This window comes from Acinonyx jubatus, chromosome X (assembly GCF_027475565.1).
Source record: "Acinonyx jubatus isolate Ajub_Pintada_27869175 chromosome X, VMU_Ajub_asm_v1.0, whole genome shotgun sequence".
Classification (NCBI taxonomy): Eukaryota; Metazoa; Chordata; class Mammalia; order Carnivora; family Felidae; genus Acinonyx; species Acinonyx jubatus.
The window spans coordinates 16,862,300-16,882,369 of NC_069389.1; the positions used below are offsets into that span (position 1 = coordinate 16,862,300).

At 38.3% G+C, this 20,070-nt stretch overlaps 1 protein-coding gene across 1 annotated transcript in view; it reads right to left on the minus strand.

Annotated features, from left to right (window-relative positions):
- Positions 1-2,712: 2,712 nt before the first annotated feature.
- LOC113597689 (uncharacterized) overlaps positions 2,713-20,070 on the minus strand; it is a 385,156-nt gene continuing 367,798 nt past the window's right edge. The window contains exon 4 of the transcript XR_008290045.1: positions 2,713-9,166. The gene's annotated coding sequence lies outside the window, so the exon portion shown is untranslated. The remainder of the gene's footprint in view (positions 9,167-20,070) is intronic.

The following is a 20,070-nucleotide window of genomic DNA, read 5'->3' on the forward strand; positions in this document are numbered from 1 at the left end:
TCATTTTTAGATTGGGTTGTTTGTCTCTTATGATTAAGTTGCAAGATTTTTAAAACATATTCTAAGTTTTTTTATAAGATATATGATTTGCAAAATTTTTTTACCCATCTACTGGTTGCCTTTTCATTTTGTTAATAGTGTCCTTTAAAGCACAAATTATTTTAATTTTGATGATGTCTAATTGTTCTGTGTTTTTCTTTTGTTGCTTGTTTTTGATATTGTACCTTGACTAATCCAAAACCACAAATATTAATACCTGTTTTCCTCTAATAAAATTATAGTTTCAGTTATTACAGTTAAATCTTTGACCATTTTGAGTTAATTTTTATATATGGTAATGAAGTAGAGATCTAACTTCATTATTTTGCATGTGGATATCCAGTTGTCTTGCAACAGGTGTTGAAAAGACTATTGCTTCCCCTAGTGAATTATCTTGACACCCTTTACAAAAATCAGTTAACTATAAATATAAGAGTTTATTTATAAACTGTAAATTCTATTCCATTGATCTATCAGTCTATCCTTATGCCAGTACCACACTTTGTTGGTAATTGTCGCTGCATGGTAAATTTTGAAGTTGGGAATGTGAGTCATTCAACCTTGTTCTTCATTTTTGAGATTGTTTGTGACTATTTGGGGTCTCTTTCATTTCCACATGAATTCTGGGATGAGCTTTGTCAAATTCTGCAAAGTTGGCTGGAGTTTTGATAGGGATTGCACTGAGTCTGTAGATCACTTTGGGGAGTATTGCTATCTTAACAATATTGAGTCTTCCAATTCATGAGCATTAAATGTCTTTCCATTTATTTAGATCTTCTTTAATTTCTTTCAACAGTATTTTGTAGTTCTCAGAGTATATGTTTTGTATTCCTTTGTTAAATTTATTACTAATTATTTTATTCTTTTTGATGCTGTTATAAATCTAATATTTTCTTATGAGGCTTTGTTTCTCATTGAAAGTTTCACAAAAAGCTATTTCTTTGAACTTCAGGTTGAAACTTTAGAAGTAAAAAATTACTACAAACAATAGAAAAATCTCAGTTCTAGCTTACCCCTTACAAAGGGATGCTCAAGCAGAGCAATATGCTGCCACATTTAAGACATGGCACACTGTTCTAGTTGCTAAGAGTATCTCTATCAATTACTGTTTGCAAGGAAGCTTCTATTAATAGGTTGTTTAAAAAACAAACAAACAAACAAACAAAAACAACAGGGGGCTCAAACTCATGACCTTGAGATCCAGAGTCTCATGCTCTAACAACTGAGCCAGGCAGGTGTCCCAAGGCAGCTTCTCTTCAGACTTAGGAAGAGATGAGGTTTGTGTTGAGCTTCTCAACTCCTCTTTCTTTAGAACCTTATCTACACTTTTCGAGAGTCTCTTAAGTCATGCCAGCTTTCTTGGTATTCCTTGATTAACCAGTGGACACCAATGTGATCTCCTATTTAGGCTTGCTTTTGTTCACCACAATTCTGAACCCCCCACTACTCATTCTACCAGTTCCCACTTTAAGCTTTCTGTGTGATATTCTTCTTAGTATAGAAAGCAGCGTATTAGAGGGTTAAGGTATTGCTTTCCAGAGGTAGTGGAAGACCATGACTAGGGGATAAAAGGGGCAGGAGATGTGGCCACAAATGCAGCAGCATAGGCCAAGTGATGCAGGAAGACTTCAGTGATAGATGCATTCACACACACAGAGGGAAGATACAAGAATATGGTCAAGGAAAAATGGCCACAAATAGGAATCAAGGCAGCAATAGTCAATAGGGAAGGCTGAGATGTCATCAAGTGCAGGGGTGAGGGCAGGCTAAGAACATAAGTCTTTGAACAAAGGACAGGAGTCAGCAATGGAGCCAGACCTTGAGACACTAGCAAAAGAAATGACTATCAGGTCTAGGCTGCTTCCCTTAGTTACTATCAGTTAAGTTCCTTTCCCTTGAGGTGCTCCTCCAAGTTCTTATAGAACCCAGGCTTCTAGTATCTGTCAGGTTTTGATATGGAAAGCCTAATCAGTAGGCAATATCTATCCCTTTCTCCATCTTTATCACTCTTTTCCTATTACTATCTCTATCTATAGCTACATTTATGTATTAATATCTATATCTATGGATAGCAATATTAAGGGATTTATTATAGGAATTTTACCCTATGGACTTATGGAAGCTGTTAAACAGCCCATGTGAAGCTGTTGCTTTTGACTCTCATGCTGGAGTGCAAACTCCCAGGGCCAACATTCAAGAAGGGAAGACAAACGTGAAGTAGGAGAAACAAAGATAAATTAGAACCTGTAAGGCTGAGATGAAACCTACACAGATGAACTGGAACCATGTTGGTCTCTCACCATGACCTTTAAGCCTCCATCTTTGATGATGGGCGTGGGTTGCTTACCCCCATCTCAAGCTAAATACTCAACTGTCCCAGGAGTTGGAAAAGCCATACAAGTCAGGAGCTAGAGAATCTGTGAGCTCAGCTACTGCCTCACATCAACAGGGTGAGGCAGATAAGAGAGAACCTGTGTGGGAGTGGCTGGGTGGCTCAGTTGGTTAAGCATCCAACTTAGGCTCAGGTAACGATCTCATAGTTCATGAGTTCAAGCCCCACATCAGGATCTCTGCTTTCAGTGCAGATCCCACTTTGGATCCTCTGTCTCCCTCTCTCTCTGCTCCTCCCCCACTCTCTCTCTCTCAAAAATACATGAAACATTAAAAAGAGAGAGAGAGAGAGAGAACCTGTGTGACCTGCAACAACACCTTGCACACTATACTGATCTTTCAGGATAAGAAGATGGGTCTGCTTCATTTGCATTTTCCTAATCTGATATAAAATGTCTCTTGTGCCCACCCTAATGCAGAACCACACAGGGAAGGAAATTCTGGAGAGATGTAGTTCCAGCCTAGCTAAGTTGACACTGAACAAATCTACAATTCTTGTCAACACAGATGATTTTCTCAGTGAAGAACTCCTCCTCATTCTTCCAGGAGCATTTGATGTCCCATCTTCAGAAAAGAACCCTCACTCTGTGGAGCTCATGTTCCTGGTACATGAGTAGGAACTGCCTCAAGGCCTTTTGGGGTGAGAATTGTGGTAGCTGGGATCTTAACTAAAGATCTAAGAAGCATTTTCCACTTAATGAGCTACCTTGAAAGACTGAAGAAATATAGCTAAAAGGATGGGTTTTTTTCAGCCAAATGGTATCAAACAGGTATGTAACTCATAAAGCTAGATCTTTATGTTCTCATGGATTATGGTACAGTCTCACATGCATTTTAACCACAAGCTGTCCTGTGACATTTGCTCTTAAATAATGGGGAATGAAGCAGGTGAAGAGGGAGAAGGGGTTGCTTGATATTTATAACTGGTCTTATTTAATGGATGTGACCATAGCTCTCTAAATAGGACTAAGAGTGTCTTGTTGAAGAACAAACAGATGTAGAGTGGAGACACTTCCCACACATTACGTTAGGCAAATGAATTTCCTTCCTTCAGGCATTGATTTCAGATATCTTTACACTGTAAAAATAAATGCATCCAGAATCATGCATTTAATTTTCTTTATTGTTTTTTTTGTTGTCATCATTAATGAATGAAGGTAGAAAATCACAACAAAAAGAAAAAAAAAACTACTGGCTTTGGATGGTTATATACAACCAGTTTAAACTTTGAAGGGATTCTAAGAATGAAAAGATTTATAGGTTAACTTTATAAATTGTCAGTTGCCCTGGGCCAAACATGACTTATGTGTACTGTAAAGGTTTCAGTTAATTTCTTGTTCTGTCTTAAGATAACATTTTCCTTCTAGTAAATATGACATCCTCCCTCCATACACATAAATATATCCCCATCCCCAGTAATTTTAAAAAATAAAAGCAGAGTTTTGCCTTGTTTGGATACTGGTAAATTTTATATGCTTATTTTCAATAAATGATCTGGATAGGTTTTTCCAGTAAACTACAAACCAAACATATTTTGTTTTCTTCAATAGGGAAAAATCTCTTCTTAAACAAAACAAGATCATGATTTATTTATCTAAGTTAAAAAAATACATTCTTCACCAAAATCTATAACTTGCATCTTTCTGTGGAGTAAGTAGTTATGATAACTGAATACCTGTATTTTTTCTTTACTTATTTGCGACATAATTCTTGTTAGGAACCTTTTTGGAACCAGAATGTTCTATATTCTTAATGACTTAGAGAGCCAGAATTATCCCTCTAGTTTCATCTCTGTTGAAATACCATTAGAAAACAACGGTCTATTGTTACATTTCCACTGCAAATTGCACACCTGATATTTCAGGACATTTAAAAATTAAATGAACAGCATGACTCTCAAATAAGTATAAAACAATTTGACGTCAATTGACAAAGGCCTATACTTTAGATTCAACAGCTTCCAATCTAAGAGAAAAAGGTGCCAATAGCCCTCAAAGAATTAGGTGGAGAAAGATACAACTGAAATTACTGTGGATTAGGAAAAAACAGGCAATAATAGTACAGGCCTTCCCTAAAAGTCTCTCGTAATTGGGAACTGGGAATATTTTACACAGTGATTGGGATGGTTGTCCCATGCTCATGAAATGTGTCATATTTTAGTAGCCTCACCCAATACCTCTTTTGATCCAATTTTGGGGGAGGGGTGTTTGTTTTATTTTGTTTTGTTTTGCAAATCCAGTGTCTGATGAGAAATAGACATGGTTCTTATCTTTAGAAAATACATAGTCTAAAAACTGGGTTAATGGACAGTCAAGGAAGTTAGAATCAGCAAACAAGTCATTAGTCTTTCTAAACTGATGCTAAATTCATACTGACTTTCCTCTATTATTCCCTCCAGGCCTGTGTATTTTCACTCTCCATTGGAAAAAATACTTCTGATTTCATTTTCTTTAGGTCTGAAATAAAGGAGCCTTGGCTGGTTTGTGGGTTTTTCCCCAAGAGCAAAACTTTACTTGTCTATATTTCAGTCTTGGATAATCCAAATTATGTCTGTAGGTATAAGATTTCTCATAAGGAAAATGGGGATGGTCTTTGCTTGGACTGTTTCTTTGTATTCTGATGGGCTTGTAAAGAAGAAAGTATCTTCCACGTTCAGAGCATAATGTGTAGCTAAGATGTTATAATGTGAGGCTGCATGTGGATGACAAGGCCATTGGGAGTCAGGAACATCTCATGATGAACAAATCTTTGGCCATGGTTTTCTCTAGGTTGATGGTTCTCAATTCTAGCTGCACATTGGGAACTGCAAAAATTACTAATGCCTGAGTCCTACCATCAATGATGCTGATGTCATAGGTCTAGGGTGTGGCAAGGGCATCAGGATTTCTAAAAAACTCTCAGATGATTCTCATGTGTAGCCAAGGTCGAAATAATTGCAGAGTAAGGATTTTTAGATGACTGGTTCCTGCCTACACCTTGTGCTGCTTGTCTGGCATAAATGTAGACCTGGAGAGATATCCTCCCAAGGCTTTGTTGGACTCAGCCATAGATCCATAGATGAATCACTGGGATAGGATCTGAAAATTTGCACAAGTCCTGGATGTGTCATCTTTAAGCTGGGTGATCTGGGAAATTCATAACTTTGCCAATGATAATAACAATAAGAGAGCTAGTATTTATTGTGCAATGACTATGGACTACTAATTAGACATTGTAAACATGTCTAGTCCCCAGTAACAACCCAAAGTGTGCATTACTATCCCATTTTACAGCAGAAGAAACTAAGGCTTAACCATATTCAGTGACTTACTCTCATTTTTTCCTTATTTGCAAAGTGGATATAACAATAACCTGTCATACGTAATGATCAGATGAAATAATATACATGGAAGTTCTTTGTAAACTAAGTCATTGTACAGAAATTCAGCAGACATATAGGGATATGGATAAAACATGAGATTTAGCTTCAGATGGACATGGGCTTCTATCCCAGTTCTCTCCCTTTAATAGCATTGCAACCTTAAGCAGTTTACTTAGCATCCTTTTGACTGTGTTTTTAAAACCATACAATGGAGACAATAATACTTCTGTAGGATTGTTATGGATTACAGATAATTTACTTAAAGAGCAATGCATAGTACCTGGCACTTCAGCTCAATAAAAGCAGCTATTGTTATTTCCAACTGTTTACACCTCTGTAAGATCAGGTGGTTCTTGTTCCCAAACCTAAGATTAATAGTTATTGAATCTGGAACTCATTTTTGTCTTTGTTGTTTGTGTTATTGGAATTCTATTTTTTCTATACTCCATTCTGAAATCATTAGGGTTGGGCTTTTGTCTTTGTATACACTCTATCTAAAAACCTGGTCTATCTCTACAGTTAAACAGAGTCTACCGTTTGGTCAATGACTTATTAGTAAGAGAGGACTGAAGGTGCATCTCTACCTTCATTGTGGCAGGGCCTGAGAAGTCAGTGCACCTTGGCCATAATCCTCATTGCTTTGGTCAGAGTATCCGCTAGGAGCTTCAGGATTTACATAGAAATTTTCAGACACCAAGTCTCAGCTCCATTCTGCGTGGGAGGATTCAAATTATGTCTAATAGTTATTACAAGGAAATCTGAGCCATTTCCCTACTTCTGGATTTAAAAAATGAAATAAACTTTTAAACTGTTTCAACTAACTGAGACAAATTACTTCACCAAAAACATGAAAAAGTTTTAGAAGCCAAAAGGTCAACACTGTAAACTATCCAGTGGATAAGCAACTGTCCCCTCATGTTGCTATGGGGTGAGGACTCATACACTTCTGCATGATTATTTAACTATTTTCTAACATATACATTAAACAAGAAGAACAAGGAGCATGATGTGTACCTACTACTGGTTAAAGAACCACCATGAGATTCTGTTCCTAGCAAAGTGTGACATGACATTTTACACAACTCATATGCTCCTTTGGTTCCATTTCATCATCCAGTATCTCTATACTTACTATAAATGCAACATGTAAAGGATATAGATGCCATGTACAATGTAATCCTTCTCAAGAAGTATGTAATTTATTCAGAAAGACAAGATTTCACATAGAATACAATTCAAAATAGGTACATAATTAAATGATTGCTTGCTTAGTACTAATGAGGTAGAAGTGCTGTTTGAATTTTTATGAATGTGACATCAATGTGGGACAGGATGACTTGAGAAGTCTGTGTGGAGATGATAAATGTGAGATGGATCTTGAAAGAATGGAAACATTTTGGTAACAAGGACAAAACATTCTAGATGACAGGAATTCTATGTATACTACAATAACTATACGACTACTTAGTGCTCCAAGTAAGTATTTGCTCACTCTTGCTCTTTCTCCTTCCCTCCAACCTTCTCTTATTCTCCTCTCTTTTTCTCCTCTCACAGGACAAGGCCAGTTACTACGCCAAATAGAACTCTGAAGAGAATCAAAACATTGTTAACTATTGCTTCTAAAGGGGTCTGCCCTACTCTGAAGAGATACACTGGCCTTCTAGCAGATATCTGCCTTCCTCACAAGGATATTTTAACAAAGCAGAGGATAGATAGCTACCATGCTAGGGGTCATGTTATTGTATAAAACTACTCATGATGTAGGGTCTCTTAATACTGTACCTTCATATCTTGATTGTTCCTTGTTTCCTGGTAGGTCAGATAATCTGCTAGTTACTGTGCTCTTCTAAGTACTCAGACCACACCTTTAAATGTTCTTCCATCAACAGCATGTAAGCTTGTATAGTGACCATTGGCCTATGCCCTATCTGTGTTCCATTCTGGCCTTGTGAAATCAGTATAGTCCACTAAATGCATGCAAGCTGTTCCAGCTTGGCGTAAGCACATTGTCTATAACTCTGGCTTTGCTTCTGTGTCCAGAGAACACACACTCTCCCTTTTTACTACATTGACTTCTCTTATCTCTAGTTGTGTCTATTTTCTTGGTCATTCACTTTTCACTCAAAATTGTACCCATGGCTTTTCTGCTACCTCCATACTGGCCATTCTCAAGTTTGGGTCTCCATCCCAAATCTCTCTCCTAGTTCCAGATTATAGAGCTGACTGTTGGCTTTATATCTCTATCTTGAAGTTCTATATTCAATTCAACATCAAACTATCCAAATTTATAGTCTTCCCCTCTCCCAAATTTCTTATTCCTTTCATTTACTTTCTCAATCCATACTACCACCATCTGCTTGATTATCTGTATTAAAATTTATTGTGGCTATGAGTGACAGCAACCCAAAGGAACAGAGGCTTAGATAAAATAGAAGTTTATTTTTCTTGCATGTAAATGAGAGTACTTCAGGGCTGAATTGATTCCATTAAGAATTCAGCCTAGAAGTTTTACATACCACTTTCATTTACAGCCACTGGTCAGAACTTGGTTACTTGGCTATAAAAAACTCCTGGGAGTGGTATTAAGCCTACTTCTCCTTAAACTTACCCTATGCTCCAGTCATAGAAAATATGCACTTTCTGGAAGACATGACATTCTGCCCTGTCCATTACCTTTTCCATGCTGTTCCTTTTGCCTAGAATATCCTTCTTTCCTTGTCTTAACAAATAAACACCTACTTCCCTGACCAGTCCCAGTGCAGACTTCACCTGCTTTGTAAGGTCTACTGACTCTCCCAGGCTAGACTGCCTGGCCTCCTAGCACCTGCGCCAACCTCCATACAAGCACATTGTCTTGGAATTGTAGGCTTACAGTTCTAGAATGTGAGCTCCAAGGCGGTGCCTTACTTATCTTTGAATCCTTACCCTCCAAGAACAGTGCCTGGGGTTCAATGGATGTTTACTGAATAAGTGAATAAAAAAACCAAATACCAAACTCATTAGGACTGTGTGCCAAGTTAGAGTACATAGACTTTGAATGAAGGCTTGAGGACCTTTCCTATATATGAAGTGAATAAACAGTATATAGACTGAAAGGCAGTTTTTGCAGTTTGATCCTTTTGAATTGCTTTCTGAAACTTAACTGTGCTATGGACAGTTGATACAATTATATAAGTGACTTCTCAATATGGAGTGTTATTATAACATGCTCAAAACTCAGCATAAGGAATGCAGCATAAAAAAGAATAAAAAATATAATTCTAACCTTGAAGTCTATTGATAAATATCCTGGACAGGAGTCAGACAAGCTCCCTCCTGGTACTGGGTCAGCAACTAGCTTGGATAGGTCAATTAACTTTTCTGGGTTTCAGTTGCCTGCAAATGAGAGATTTGAAAAAAGATGATGTCTAAGTTCTCCTTAAGCTCAAACATATTATAATTATATAAAGCCATGGTCTGAAAAGAAGGTTGATGTGTTTTGCATTACAGAGCATTGTCTGCCCTCAGTATTTTATTCTGACTTGGGAACATAAACTCTGGATCTCTTAAAAGAAAGATTATGAATGCAGGGGAGTAATGTTCAGGTAAAGATGGTCTTAAAACAGGAGAGCAACAGAGTGGAGGTGGAAAATGAGGTTTGTGACCCAGCCACTCTTTTCTCCCTCTAGCCTCACGCTGTCCTATTTATTTTTTAGGGCAAGAGATAAAAAGTAGGTTGGACAGCGAGGGGGATGGGCAAAGGGGCATCCTGCAGTTGCAGTTTCCTTTCATGTTCCCCTTAAACCTGGTGACAGGGTGTAGGAAAAGCTAATTGAGGTGGGATAACTTCTGATGTGCCTGAGGGTCCTAAATCCTTTCATCTCCCCTTTCCTTATGAACCTTTCAAGTATGCATAATGACAGACACCAAGACTGCAATCCTGACAGGAGTGAGCTGAGAATTTTCTGCTAAAATATATGTACTTTCTAGACTCTGGGGCCTAGGGGGTTTTATGAAGGGAGACTGAGGATGTTGGCTGCCTCTCTCTCTTCCAGATGAAAAGGGACCTGCCTTTGGAATTTCTGTGTTGCTGACTTGACAGATATGAAGGTGGAAATACCTGTGATTGAGAAAACAAATGGATAAGCTGATTTCTCCTAAAAGAGATGGGAACTGCACTCTCTGAGGAATGCACTGTGACGTGGGAGTGTCTGAACCAGTCCCCAGAAGGTTCTAACAGGATTCTCTCCTTCAATAATGTTTTTAAGCCCTGAGGCTCTGTCATACAAGGCTATGTTCTGCTAACTGAGTGTGCTCCTGAGGTGGTTAACAAATAGCTCTGTTCTTAGCTCTTAGCAGGCAGGAGTTTTTAGTTCAGCACTTACCCCTTAGCGTCTCTCCAGAATGTTTGGATTCTTGGTTTTGTTTTGTTTTGTTTTGTTTGTTTCTGATAGTTTAGGTGGTAGGTGAATGGGGTAGTCCTTGAAAAAGACCTCCCAAGCTTCCAGTTTCCTTATGAAGTTGGGGAACTTGTCCATTGTTAAGAGGAGCCATTAGCTCTACCAAATAAGTAGCTATGTCCTTTGTAATGGTCTCTACTGTAGATAATTACCCTTGACCTCCTCACCCCAGACTGTATCAATGACATATTGTTTGCAAGGTCTTTCTCAAGCCCTAATTTCCCTGCACATGGCACTTGGACAAATGCTGCAGTAAGTAGCAGGGCCAGTGGATATATTCTCACCCTCCCCAGTACCAGTTCTCTCTGTGCGGCTCCCAAGAAGGGTGAGTTACATTCCAAATGCCCTTTATGTTCACCTGGTCATTTTCCCTCTAAGTTTTACATTTGGCTTGGTTTATGTATTTATGTATGTATGTATTTATTTATTGGATGGTTACTAAATTTCACATGGCACGAAATGAAAATGGTACAAGAGTATTTGGTTAAAAGTCTCTCTCTTACTCTTGTCCCGCAGCCTACCTGTTCTCCCCTTTAGATGCAACTAATGTTATTAGGTTTTCTGAATCCTTCTAAAGATATTCAATACTTATACAAGCAACTATGTATACAGGCTATTTTTATTTCTTTTTTTAAATGTGTATTTATTTTTGACAGGGGGGAACGAGGGGTATAGAAGAGCCAAAGCGGGTTCTGTGCCGACACCAGAAAGCCTGATGTGGGGCTTGAACTCATGGACTGTGAGATCATGACCTGAGCCGAAGTCAGATGCTTAATGAACTGTGAGCCACCCAGGTGACCCTATTTTTATGTCTTTATAAACCCAAATGGTAGCATGCTATCCACAGTTGGCTCCTTCTTTGACTGGCTTAAGACCTTTTTCCATCATTAGTCCATACACACATACCTCATTCTTTTTTTATGGCTCCACAGTATGACATGGCATGGATGGGGCATAATATATTTAACCAACTATGAGGCCATTTTAGCATTCAGAAATATGTGTACAAAAAACACTGCTACAGCAAATAGTATTATTGCAGTTTCCTCATGCCCTGGTAGGGTAAGTTATGTGGCATCTGTCTCCTCCAGGGGCACTAAGTTTGGTGCTAAACTTCACCATAGCCTGAAGCATGCACAGCCCCTCATCTCTCTGCCATGAGACCCTTAATACCTAGAATTGTTTTCTTTGCTCCAGTGAGAAAACTGGATTTCTGACCTCTCAACCTAGACTATTTTATTAGCAATACTACTTTCATATAGTTTCTATTATTATGCTCTAGACTTGGGAAAAATTTGTTTCACCATTTCCAGGCTACTTAAGACTGCAACATGTCACTAGGACGTCATAGCAGATAATGGCCATGTTACCCTATCCCCTACTGTTATACACAGATGTCATCAGGCAACTCTACTGTAGCCAGGCACATGTTACAGGTTACAGACAAATCACTGGAGCCCCCAGATTTGTTCTAGGAGTTGAATAATGACATTCTTTAAATATAACAATCTTTATATTGAAATGTGTTTATTAGTTCCTTTACACAATTTAGCAATATATACAGGGCCCAGACTGAGCTTCCTGGTATAGGAATCATCTTCCTTATTCATCTTGTTTCCCTCAGGGCCTACCACAGTGCCTGGCATCTAGTAAGTATTTACCATAGACTAAAGTATTTGGGTATTTGGAAAAAAATATTATGAAAGATAAATCATGTTGAGTTTTACATAAGGTCCTTGAATATTTTGGGATTTGATCAGAGAAGCAAAACCATAAGCAATTACATAAAAAGAAAAGATTTATTATAGGAATTTGACCTCATACAATCAAAGAAGTGGATTAAATAGTTTTTGTGTGGCTGTTGTTTCTGTACCAGGCCCTGGATCTAAAGTCAGCAGGATAGGCAGTTGGAGAGAAAAGATGGATTCAAGGACAAGCTAGAACTTGTATGAGTCTAAGTGCCCCCAAGGCTCCAGTTCAGTGGTGCAGTGACAATGGAGAACCTGGCACCCTTCATTACAAAGCTAAACATGGATTTGACACAGTAGTCAGAGAAGCTGAAGATACAGTTGGAGCTCTACAGAACTGATTGCCACCCCAGAAAGGTGCATGTATTGGCATAGGAGTTGGAGAAGCTGTAGAGGGTCTGGCAGGAATAAGAGCAGCTGTGGGTCCAGCTGCTGCCCCATACCAACAGGGTGAGCTAGCACATCACCAACAGCATGTGGGAATTACAACAGCATCAGTAATCCTGCACTGTCCTTCCAGGTATAAAAAAAGAATATGGATTTTGCTTCACTTCCACCACCCAGATCTTACCCAAAATGTCTCCTGTGGCCCATGTTAACCAAAAACTATGTAGAGAAGGTAATTCTAGGATATGTAGTTGCAGGTTAGCTAAGTTACAAATCTACCACAGATCCATCAGTAGTTTTTATTATCTTCTGATAATTTATTATCTTCTGATATTACCGCAAATCATATTCTCTAAAAAGGAACATTCACATACTATAAACTAGCTTCCCAATTTAATCTTCAATATCTATGGAGAGGCAATGAAGAATGCTATATCTTCCTACTGCTCCCTAAAGATAGTATTTTTATCCTCATGGGAAATTCATGATTTTACTGGGAATACAATAACCACTTACTCTGAAAGAATCTACTTTGCAAAAGCAAAGGTATTAATCTCCAGAATATATCATAGAGAGCAGTATAGGCAGGAAAAAAGACAATCATGTTTTTTCAGTAGCTAATTCTTATTAAGTATTTTTCTCAGCCCACTCAAGGTTAAAACAATGTGCATTTGAGCCCCTTTTCTCCCTTTCTTGAGTTAATTTTTATTTTATTCTTAAATTTTCTAAAATCAGCAAAACATCTGATAGTAGATTTCAGAGAATCTATTTATGTTTTAAAGTTGAGATATTTTCAGGCCATTCCAAAGTTGTTCAGTTCTACTTAGATGCTGTGGGAGATTGCACAATTAGTCCCAATTACTCACTCCTTGTATCACATCTTTGCTTTGTGCCTTTGGAGTTCCTCTGATTATAGGGACAAAGTGTATTTCCTCACTGCTTGACTTAAGTGACTTGTTTTTGGCCAATGGCATGTTGGCAGAAACCACAGTGGCCAGTTCTGAGCCTCAAACTTGAGTGACTTTGAATCTCTTGCTTGCCCTCTTATAATTCTTCCATCCTATGAAAATAGCTTGTCCGGGGGCGGGGGGGGGGGGGAGAGGGTAGAACCGCTCAGATTGGTCCCCAAAAAGAGTGAACATGAAGTGGAGCTGATCTAGGTGACCCAAAGATCTGTAAAAACAAAGGAATGCTATTTGAGGCCCATGAGTTTTTGGGTGGTCTGTTACCAAGCATTTTAAAAAATTGTTTTTTAATGTTTATTTATTTTTTAGAGAGATACAGACAGAGCATCTCTGCCCAGGGGAGGGGCAGAGAGAGAGGGAGACCCAGAATCTGAGGCCGGCTCCAGGCTCTGAGCTGTCAGCCAAAGCCTGATGCAGGGCTCAAACCCATGAGCCATGAGATCATGACCTGAGCTGGCTGGACACTTAACAGACTGAGCCATGCAGGCACCACTGTTACATAGCATTTTTATGGAAGTACTTGTTCTAGTTATCTTTTACTTTGTAATCCCCACTATTACTATAAAACAAAACAAAATTTAGTGGCTTGCAACAGCAACAACCATTTATTTGCTCATAGATTAGCAATTTGGGCAGAGCTCTGCAGGGAAGACTCATCTCTCCTCCATATGGAGCAGCTTGAATGGGGCTGGAACACCCACTTCCAAGAGACTTACTCACATGACTGGCAAGTTAGTACTGGCTGCCAGCTGCAGCTCATTAGGGTCTTTCCACATGTACCTCTCCTTAGGTCTGCCAGCTTCCTCACACATGGTGGCTACATTCCAAGAATGAGCATCTCAAGAAACAGAAAGTAAAAGCTGTGAGTTTTTAATGCCTAAATCCAGAAATTGGCCCAAGCTATCAAGCATTCCCAGAGCCTATATTCAATGATAGGGGATTTAGACTTTGCTTCTTGAGAAGTATCAAAGAGCTTCAATATTAGTTGGAGCTCTCATGAGTGGAATCAGTACTCTTATTTAAAAAACACCCCACAGAATTCCCTAGCCCCTTCCACCAGGTGAGAACATATCAAGAAGTCAGCAGTTTGCAAGCTGGAAGAGGGCCTTAACCATGTTCTAAAATTGCCATAATACATAACAGATATAGATTCCTTTAGACATAAACCCTTCAACCAACAATGGAAAACACATCTTTGAGGGTAAGAAATGAAAAGGATGAAATAAGGAAAACACTGAAAAGGTATGTGAGAAATATTACCTATCTTATACCTTTTTTTCTTAGAACTTTCCCAGTTTTGAATCTAGCAACAGAGCAAAAGAAGAGACCAGTATTTAAGTGGCCCACTCGACAATTAGAAACATTAAAAGAATTATGGTCTCAGGGAGTTAGAGTAGGAATTTGAGAAAACAAAATTTGGGCACAACTTCTCAGTAGTTATGGATAGAAAAAGAACTTTAATCACGTGATTTGACTCTGTCTTTATTCTGCACTACTTTAGTGTGACCTCAGGAACATTACTTAACCTCTGGGTCTCAGGTCTTTCATCTGTAAAATCAAGTGAACAGGGTAGTATTTGAGATTTCTTCCTGTTCTGACAGTTTATCATTGTCATTTTCTTTATGATTCTGACATCCAGATGATGACCTAAACTTTCTATATTTAACTCCTCAGAATCTATTTTTGCTATATGTCCTCAATAATGAATGGCATTCCTTAATAAAACCAAACCTTACAAGGTCGGCACAATAATGAGCTTCAGAATAATGATGGCTGGGCTGAGTGGGACAGTCACATTCGCGGCTGAGCACTTACTTCTCCTTACAACTGAAATAAAATGAAAATATTTATTCTTCCTCCACTTCAGCATAGAAGAGGTAGACTAATACTTTCAAAGAGAAGTTTACTAAAAAGTAAGGAAACAAAATAGAAATAATTGCCCCCCAAATAAAAGTAATATAACAATATCCATTTCTAAATAGAGGAAACAGAAGCAATAAAGAGTTTTCCTGAGCTTTAAATTATTTTTTAAATTTACATCCAAGTTAGTTAACATATAGTGTAATAATGATTTCAGGAATAGAATTTAGTGATTCATCACTTACTTATAACATGCAGTACTGATCCCAACAAGTGCCCTCCTTAATGCCCCTTAGCTCATCCCCCCACCGAACACCCCTCCAACAACCCTCAGTTTGTTCTCTGTATTTAAGAGTCTCTTATGGTTTGTCTCCCTCTCTGTTTTGATCTTATTTTTGTTTCCTTCCACTTATGTCATCTGTTTTGTATCTTAAATTCCACATATGAGTGAAATCATATGGTATTTGTCTTTCTCTGACTGAATTATTTCACTTAGCATAGTGACCTCCTTTCCCTATGGATTAAATCTGATAAGACCTGGGTTCAAATCCCAGCTCTGCCATTTATATCTTTAACCTGGGCTGAATTACCTTAGCATATTAAGCCTTAATTTATTCATCTCTAAAATGAGGATAATCATACCTGCTATGGACTGAATGTTTGTATCCCCCAAAATTCATATGTTGAAATCCTAACCCCCAAGGTAATGCTATTTGGAGGGAGGGCCTTTGGGAATTATTTAATTCATGAGGGCAGAGCTCTCATGAATAGAATTAGTACTCTTATAAAAGAGACCCCCACAAAGCTCTCTAGACTCTTCTACCATGTGAGGACATAGCAAGAAATTGACAGTCTGTAATTCAAAAGAGGGCCTTCACTAGAATCTGACTATGCTGACACTTCTGACCTCTAGAACTGTGAGAAAAAAATTCTACTGTTTATAAGTCACCCAGTCTGTGATATTTTGTTATAGAAGCTCAAACTGACTAAGCAATATCTATTGCTCACAACTGTTAATATTAAATTAGATAATATAGGCAAAGCAACAGGCTCATAGGTTGACTTGGCTTGGAGTCCATGAAAAGCAGACCCAAATTAAAGTATTCCAGTGCATGTGGTTTATTGGGGAAGTACAGGGAATATAGCCAGGGAAGTAGGGGCATGAAGGAAGAAAAGGTGGCCAATAAAGAGCATGATTTTTAAGACACCTACCAGAGGGGGTGACTAAATCACACTGGGGAAGTTCTAGGAAGTGGTATAAAACACATGCTTCAGATAACCCTACTCAGGAATCAAGGAGGCTGGGATATTTATGCACCCACTTCTGTCAGTTATTGGTTGAGAGCTGCTCCTGGAATTGAGAATTCCCCAGCACTTATGGCTTGCTGTGAAAAAGTAGAGTGGTGCTCTAGAGAAAGCCCTCAGGCAGAAATAAAAATACTGGCAGGTGTAAGTTGTCTAGAGCACATTGATATGTAAGGTTCAGTGAGCATGAGTAGTTTGTGGATAGCATCTGCTGCAGAAGTACTCACCAAATGTTCATTCCTCCTTTTCCCCCAGTTCCTAACTCAAATTGATGGCACCAAGCTCAATTTCCTTTCCTCTAGATTCTTAATTTTATTTTATTATTAGAGAGGCATTTCTGCTTCACAACTTAAAACACAACAGTGACTAACACCAATTCATTGAAGTTAGGTATGAAAGCTGCCATCATGGACTCCTTTTCCCTCTTCCCACTTCCTCAGCCCCAGCGCCATAAGCTAGAGACAGCTGAACTTCCATCTGAAGACTGATACCTATAACTTCCCAAAGAGCATTGTTAAGGGAGAGTCCTAATAAATGTCATTAACCAAGCCCAAGTGTTCCATTTTCAATACCAAGAACTGTGGAGTCCACCATGCTTGCATATGGTCCACTTTATCACCCAGATGCAAATCTCTCTACCCTTTAATTCTCATTTATACTTCTTTAGGTATATTTGTCCTGCTCTTCCTTTGCTGCTCTAGTTACAACCCTTCCTTCCAAATCATTTAGCTGTATCCTTTGGAGGCACCCAGTAGCCTCTAATTTATCACCTCCTTGCTTTACTAGAAACATCATTCTTCTTGTCCCATAATTGGGAACACTGTAGTATTTCATTTCTGAATCTCTCCCCAAAATTCTCTAAGCCTGAACTGCATCATCACTGAACTTACCATGAAACCATGCAGATTGGCACGGCTCTTAATTCCTGGTTTTCAACATTAAAATATGAAGGGAAATAAATGCAAAATTAAACTATTGGGACTCTGCCAAAATAAAAAGATTTTGCGTAGTGAAGGAAACCATCAACAAAACAAAAAGACAACCCACAAAATGGGAGAAGATATTTGCAAATGACATATCCAATAAAGGGGTAGTAACCAATACTCACAAAGAACTTGTACAACTCCAAAAACCCCCAAAATAACCCAATTTAAAAATGGGCAGAAGATATGAACAGGCTTCTCTTAAGACATACACATGGCAAACAGACACATAAAAAGATGCTCAACATCATTCATCATCAGGGAAACACAAATCAAAACTACAGTGAGATATTACCTTACACCTGTCACAAGGTTAAACTCAAAAACACAAGAAACAAGTGTAGGTGAGTATGTGGAGGAAAGAGAATCCTTGTGCACTGTTGGTAGGAAAGAAAACTGGTGTAGCCACTGTGGAAAACAGTATGGAGGCTCCTCAAAAATTTAAAAATAGAATTACCATAGGATCCAGTAATTCAGCTACTGGGTATTTACCCAATGAATAATAAAACGCTAATTCAAAAAGATATATGCATCCCTACGTATCTTACAGTATTATTTACAATAGCCAACATATGGAAGTAACCCAAGTGTCCACAGATAGATGGATAGATAAAGATGTGTTATATACATGCAATGGAATATGAATCAGTCATAAAAAAGAATTAAATCTTGCCATTTGCAACAAAGTAGATGGATCTAGAGGGTATAATGCTAAGTGAAAAAAGTCACAAAAAGACAAATATCAGATCATTTCACTCATATGTGGAATTTAAGAAACAAAACAGACAAACATAGAAAAAAGAGACAAACAAAAAAACATATTCTTGTGTGTAGAGAACAAACTGATGGTGGGTGGTAGATGGTTCAAATAGGTGAAGGGGATTAAAGGTATACTTATCATGATGAGTACTGAGTAATGTATAGCATTGTTGAATCACTGTATTGTACACCTGAAACTAATATAACACCGTATGTTAAATATACTGGAAATGAATACATAAATACATAAATAAAATACCAAATAGATCCTTAGGTCAGGCATCCCTGGTCCATGGCCATTATTTCCAACATTGTCCATACTGCTCAGACTCCTGAGTCTCTCCTGGGCCATCATTCTCAGCAAATGATTTTGTTTCCTACTTCATAGAGAAATTAGAGACCATTAGTGAAGACTTTCTTATGTGTCCTATCATCAAATCAGTTCTCATCCTTTCATTTTTCCTTCTTTTTATGTTGGAAGAGGCTAATGCCTTTGTTCCCCTGATGTCTGGACCCATCCCTTCCTACCCTACCTTCTCAAGAATCTTGCTATCTTAACTCTCAACTCATCTCATCTCATCTCATCTCATCTCATCTCATCTCATCTCATCTATCTTATCCAAACAAGACTAAATAAGCAAAATTCGCCCTCAACTTCATTGTATAGTAAAGAATTTGGCCTTTTCAAAGAGGATTATGGCCTTTATCCTTGGCTCCTCAGGGGTAACCTTTGAACCCTTGGAATTTCCCAAGGGATAAGAGTATCTATGCTCTTCAAGGTGGGTCCCTAGGACCATGTGATTTCAGCCCAATCTCCAAGGAAGGGGGAGCTGAAGACAGAGTTCAATTACATGGAAAACCATCCAATCAATTGTTTCTACATAAATAATGTTCTAGTAAACACTCTGAACACTACAGCATGGGTGAGCTTTTCAGGTTGGCAATACTATGTATGTATTTTCACACATCAATACTGGGAGGGTAATGTATTCTGAATACAATGGAAGCTTCACATTTTTAATCCTCTCAAACTCTGCCCTACCTGTCTCTTACTTTGATTAGAATTTATGTACTTTCCTTATAATAAACCATAACCATGAGTATAATAGGTTTCAGTGAGTTCTATGTCTTTATAGTGAGTTACTGAAACTGAGGTTGATTTGGGGAAACTCCCAAACTTACAGTTGGTGTTAGAAGTGAGTAGGTATAGACTCTCCCCTCTAATTTTGTAGTTAAGCCCTAACTCCTTGTATTTGGGGTCAAAAGTCTTGGACAGACTTGACTGTCTGAAGGACTATGTCCTCAACATTGCAGTTTGCTTACCTATGGCTATTCACATTCCTCTTCCAGATACTATTGATGTTTCTTTTCCTTTTTATAGTAATTTTTTTTTAAGTTATACACAAAGCCCGTCTTCATTGCCTTTCCTATTCATTCATAAACTCACTGCAATTGATTTGTGCTCATATGGTTCTAATATTACTCCCACATAGCTTACCAATGTCCACTTTGTCACTAAATACAATGGACAGTAACTTTCTCCTTTGATATGTCAGGGACATTCACCAGTCTATCTTTGAATCACTCTTATCTCTTGGTTTCTATGACACCACATCTCTTGATTTTTTTTAAGTTTATTTATTTATTTTGAGAGAGACATAGACAGCACAAGTTGGTGACGGGAAGCGAGAAAGGGAGAGAGAATCCCAAGTAGGCTCTGCACTGCTAGCACAGATCCTGACTCGGTGCTTGAACTCACAGAATAGAGAGATCATGGCCTGAGCCAAAACCAAGAGTCAAACACTTAACCAACTGAGCCACCCAGGCACCCCA